Raw genomic sequence first — 6,100 nt, 5'->3', positions numbered from 1 at the left:
GCCTTGTACAACGAAGTTATTTACATGTGGCCGAATGATCATAAGCAGGTGGGCTTTGCTCTGTTTAAGGGAATTAGTGCAGGCGACTTTGATTTACCTTTCACCTCCGCACGCTCAGTTATGTTCTGGCTCTCGGCTCCCATGAATGCCACAGTAATGGCGGGAGCATCTCGAGGCAGGGGAATGGGCAATAAAACCAGCCTCCGCCATGGGTTTGTTCAGGTGTCTCTTATGTTATGTTGGTTGGATGCAACGAAGCTGGGCTCTTGCTCTGTTAGCTCGGAGAAGCTGCCTCTGTCAATTTCCTTGACTCTCTCTGAAGCTTTGGGCTCCCGTCTGATTGTTTGTTTGTCTGGCCTAAGTCCTACCTCTCTGGTTGTTCGTTCTGGTATCCACAAGGGCGCTGTCGTTGTCGACATGCCTCGACTCCGCCAAAGGATGTTAAGCCGCAGAGGCACCTCTCGGAGGGCGCCTTCTCGCCCTTCTTCCCTCTCTCCCTCCAGTGACTTCACTTCTAGCCAGTACCCTCGCACTCGCAGTGGGAGAGGGCGCTTTCTGTGGCCCAGTCAATTCCTTGAGCCCAGCTCTCCAGGTTCCTCGTCCTCGCCCTCCTTCGGTTCTGCAATCTTCACTTTTAATTGCACCCTGAACCGTCCTCGGATTACAGCCCATGTCTCGGTGCTCTTTCTCGAGGAAGCCCAGGAAGAGGGCGAGTCCAGTGCTCTTCAGGAGGACCCAGGCTTAGTTTCTGTGCCGAATTCTGGCTCCCCGCGAGCTATGGAGACTCCTGCAAGCAATGTTAATGACATAGTGATGGAGCCAACGGCCCTGAGTTCGTCTGTGAATGATGATGCTCGAGCTCAGGATTTGGCTGATGGTGGTTGGTGCAGGATCGTGGAGGAGCCTCCAGGCGCCTAATTCATGCTCTGCAGCTCCGTCTCAGGTTATGCAGCCCAGTATAGAGGGCTTTTTGCCACTGTTGTTAATTTTTGTAATTGTTGTTACATTGAGGTTAAATATGCATGTTTTTTGTAATGCTTGTAAGCTCAGCCAGGCCAAGATGGATAACTCTGGATCCCCTCTGTGGCACTGCATAACGTGGCCTAGTCCAAACTCTCTGTTCTGGACAATTTTCTGTTACATGCCGCCTTTCCTTCCGGACAACTGTTTTTGATGCTAATCATGCTGTAACTGTATACCTTTAATGTGAATAATAAAATAGTTTTATTTAGGAAAAAAAAATACTTAATAAATCTAAAATTAAAATAAATCTAAACTACTTTTTATTAAATTATTACATTAATGTGTATCTACCCGCTAATATATGATTGAGATATATTTTAAGCTTTGAGTACAGTGGGACCCAGGAGGATGGAGATTAAAAAGATACTCTGAGTGCAATGAGACCTTATATGCGGTACGGAACATGGAAGTAAAAATAAAAAGTTTAGGTTTACTAAGACTTAGCCAAACAATATAATTAAAATAGACTTGCCACCAATAGGGACCCATACACAGTGACCCAGAGACCGTAATTTATGGTCCTAGAACAGTTCACTGGACAGTGACCCATAGACCGTAAGGGTAATTCGTGTTTTTTACGCCAAGGTTTGCATCAAATTACGTCCCATTACAGAGGTATGGGGCCCAGTAAGGATTTCATCGGAATCTTTACTAGCTCACGGGATGACTTTAATGGAACATTAAAGTTCATTATTAAAATCTAAAATCGTTTGGTTGTGAATTCGCGGAAAGAGTTAATCAGCTATATATTGGGTATTTAATGCCCTCAGACGACTTAACGCGATAACACGGGAGCGGGTGAATTTGGCATTAAATAATATTTGCCCACTTCGGTGTTATCGGGCTAAGTGGCGTGCTGCTCTGAGGACATTAAATACCCAATATATCGGTGGTTAGCTCCAGCGGTGAATTGGCAGGGTGTCTGGACTCTGGAGCTTTAAATGCAATCATCTGAATCTGGGTATTGTAACTGTATGCTCTCTCTCTAGGCTTAGCGATTGATAGCAGCACTGCCAACGCCATACCTATGGAGGAATCATCTTCTTCTTTATCTATCGTAGCTGAGACCCCTGGTCTGCTGAAGATATACGAAGACGGGACGGTTGAACGCTTGCTCGACGAGGGTACGGTTCCCCCTTCATCGCAGCTCGGCGATGAATCCAAGGGAGGAGTGGCATCGAAGGACGTGGTCATCGATCCTGAAACAGGCGTCTTCGTTCGGCTCTTCCTTCCTCCGCTCGAAGTTACTGATGCAAAACAAAAAGTTCCGGTACTTGTGTACATTCACGGAGGCGCTTTCTGTATCGGATCGGCTGTCTCACCGCTTTATCACAACTATGTCAGTGAAGTCGCTACAGAGGCCAAGGTGATATGCCTGTCGGTGGAGTACAGGAAAGCGCCCGAGCATCGCCTCCCTGCGGCTTATGACGATTGTTTCGGCGTCCTTGAATGGCTCAACGGCCAAGCAAAGGCAGCGGAGGGGGTGCCCGTGGATCCGTGGCTCGCTTCCCACGCAGATTTCGGCAAAGTGTTCGTGGCAGGTGACAGTGCGGGAGGCAACATGGTGCACCAGGTGGGCATCCTTGCGAGTGGGAGGAATTGGGATGGGCTGTGTTTACGAGGGGCCATTCTGTTTCACCCCGCGTTTGGTGGGAAAGAACCAGTTGGCCGCGAAGTGGGGCCACAGGCGGAGGCGGAGCGTTTTAAAGAGTTTTCGGATGCACTATGGAGCATCGTCCTCCCTGCAGGAGCGGATAAGGACCACCCCTTTTCTAACCCAGTTGGACCCCGTTCTCCTGATCTGTCGACTCTGGTGTATGAACGAATGCTTGTATTCGTGGCAGAGAAGGATCTGCTGAGAGATCGTGCTGTTCTGTACTACGAAGGTTTAAAGAAGGCAGGCAAAGACGCTGATCTGATTATGACGGAAGGCGAAGGCCACGTGTTCCATCTCTTCGATCCCAAATCTGAGAATGCCTTTCCCATGTTGAAACGCATTTCGGACTTCATACATTCCTCCTCCTCCTCCTCCTCTGATGACTGTAAGAAGCCTCTCCAGAATCTTTCCGTATGAATACGAAGGCAAGTATTCTTATGAATATTAAGGCAAGTATGCGTAGTTTTTCGGTATATACAGTTTCGTCGCGGAAACAGAAAGCCACAGGGTAATAACTGTACTATCGATCGAATATTGAAGAACTCTTCAATATTCGATCGATAGTACAGTTATTACCCTGTAGCGTAGCCTCTTATGTTATTAACAAGTTCCAGTTTCTTTAATATTCGATCGATAGTACAGTTATTACCTTGTGGCGTAGCCTCTCATGTTATTAACAAGTTCCAGTTTCTTCAATATTCCATCGATAGTACAGTTATTACCTTGTGGCTTTACCATGGACCGAAAATTAAAGATATTGAGAAATGTTATTCCGAAGTGTAGATATTAAAATGGATTGTTTCTGTTTCTCACGACTTTCTTTAGCTGGATGCTTATGACGGCCGTGTATGCAATTTTTCTCCACGCGTTATCAGTACTTTACTGTTTTTTTTTACGAGTGACAGGATTAATTTATCTCTAATTGGTTATCTTTTACAAGTTGAAAGATCAATGTCAAGTGATTTGTTATGAGCCTTAAAAAAAATTAAAAAATTGATGCTTAAATTTTGCATTATAACCTATTAATTATATTTTATTAATGATTGTTTTTTCAATTTTATATAAAAATTCTAACTACTACAAGTATATTCTCATTATAATTTATTAATGTATTATAGATAAATGTTTTTAGAAAAAGATTTATCTGTATTATGAATCATATAAGTCTTAAATCTAATTATATTATTATTTTTTTTCTATTAATATTTTACAAAATTACAAAATTCATGATTTGTTAATTATCTTTATCTTCTCACTTGGGAACAAAAACATACACAAAATAATTGTTTCTCAATCAATGTCTAAGACAAAATAATTATTTATCAATCAATATCCAAAAATAAGATAAAAATAGAAGCATCAAACTAAGAAAGAAAAGAGTTACCCTGTAATGGAAAATTAGGAGAGTATGAAAACATGGTCATCCCAAATGTGGAAAACCAACCAAATCAACAACTTCCAGAATATCCAAAAATATAAACATAGAGATAGTAGCAAATAAAAGAAACATGTGACGGAAGATAATGAAGTGTCCAAATGGATAGAAACCTAGATCCTTGAAATGTGGCTCAATTTCTACCAGGCTTAACCCCTGCCTCATTTCTATTCATTATAAAATACTAATAAAAATAACATTTTATTGTCATTATGTTATGAACTTATATCAATTCAAAAAGTTACTAGAATAATATTAGTCTTTTAATTGAAAATCATATTTGATACATACATTTAAAAAAAAAGGGAAATATGTATACAAAGAATTTATATCCTTTTGTAAAAAACAATTATAAAATCTAAAAAGAATTTGGATTTAATAGTTTGACATCTCTAATCAACAATGCTCCTTTGTCTAGTATTTACATAGATACCTCATCAAAAAAGAATTATAAAAAACACATTCGGAACTAACCTCCTTATCAAAAATACATTTCAGTCGATTTTCCAAAGTGTATTAAAAGCAAATACTCTTAAACAATGTCAAATACTAGACAAAGAGTCTCTAATAATTGATCTAGAATCTCCCAACAAAAGTGCCCACTAATGAAAATAACCCTAGAGAATCTTACCCAACTATGATTGAACCTAGGCCCAACAATATTTTATGAAAGAATATTCCTGTGAAATATGCTTCAACATTTCTAATGGCAAGCAAAAATGGATCATCCTTTAATAAAACCACTTTTAGCTAACCAACCATTGTAGGGGAAACCTTGATAAATCACCAACCAAAGAAAGACTCAAATTGTATAAAAGACTCCAATCAACTAGAAACCATGCACTGGGCTAATCCAATGACTTTCTTCATCTATAGAACCCATTCAACATTGAGAAATGGTCCTAATTCATGACATAGGTGCAACATAAAGTAGAGCTTATGAGAATCATATAGAGTCCAAGGGTACTCAAAAGTCCACTACCAATCTCTAAAAAGGGGACCATCTATATCAAGATTCATATTGAAAAGGTTTTCTTCAGGAATGAGCACAATGATCTCCATAAAGGTAGCTCTATCCACAAAGGATCAAGAAAACTCCCAAGCCATTGAATATTGGTTCTTCCAGAAACAAAAACTAAAACCCCATAGATCCCTCCAAAGAAAAACTTCGTTTTACTAAACTATTTTTCTTGTAAATGAGGAATATAAAAAATACAAGTTTCTTCTTGTTTCCAACTTCAGATTTGTCTCTTGGCCAAATCCCAACCTGATATACTACCGAACCTCTATGAAAAAACTAAGTCTACCACCTTCCTCCAGGTTACCCAAATACTCTTAAAGGTGATGGACCCAAAAATATGAAGACTATGAGGAGAAAAATTGATGTCAAATAAGCCAAATTGACCCCTAATTTTTCCAACATGTTGGGTTGAAAGCAATCTATGTTGCATTAACACTTGCTAAGGGGATGAATGCTCCAAGCATCCGACCACTCATTTGGAAACCAAAATGCTTCCTTGAGACATCACGTTAATCAAATTGGTGCCTCCCTTATCCTTGGGCGTGATGCAAACATCCCAAGGAACCATAGGAAGACATTGATATCTACCATAGTTGGCCCACATAGAAGAACGTTGAATCTTCTCTAGTCGATGGAATTGAGTCTTATAGGGAAGCTAACATGACACATTGTAAATGTGAGAGTCTTAAATAATTATTCTCACCACTCTTAGCTTACCAGCAAAGGGAGGATCCTTGTATTACCAAACAAGACTCTTATGTTGCAATCTAATCAAGAAGCAATCCCACATATCAATGGAATAAAGGTCAACCCCAAAAGGAACACCAAAATATCTCGCAATAACCTCTAGCTGAATAAACCTCCTAGTAGTTGGAGTTCATGTAGGAATATCATCAAGACCAAGTGGCTAAAATTCCATCTTATGGTCACTCAAGATAACCCTTGAAGCCTCACAAATATTGAA

General features: G+C 40.3%; 1 pseudogene; it reads left to right on the top strand.

Moving 5' to 3' along the window:
- The first annotated feature begins 1,915 nt into the window (after nucleotides 1–1,915).
- On the top strand, nucleotides 1,916–3,573 carry LOC149239587 (2-hydroxyisoflavanone dehydratase pseudogene; annotated as a pseudogene).
- The last annotated feature ends 2,527 nt before the right edge of the window (nucleotides 3,574–6,100 follow it).

The sequence above is a fragment of the Pinus tabuliformis genome, chromosome 8 (assembly GCF_031772625.1).
Source record: "Pinus tabuliformis cultivar Carrire ecotype Pingquan chromosome 8, CPIR1, whole genome shotgun sequence".
Lineage (NCBI taxonomy): Eukaryota > Viridiplantae > Streptophyta > Pinopsida > Pinales > Pinaceae > Pinus > Pinus tabuliformis.
Note: the sequence above shows the minus strand (reverse complement) of the source record. Positions and strands in the feature narration are given on the sequence as shown.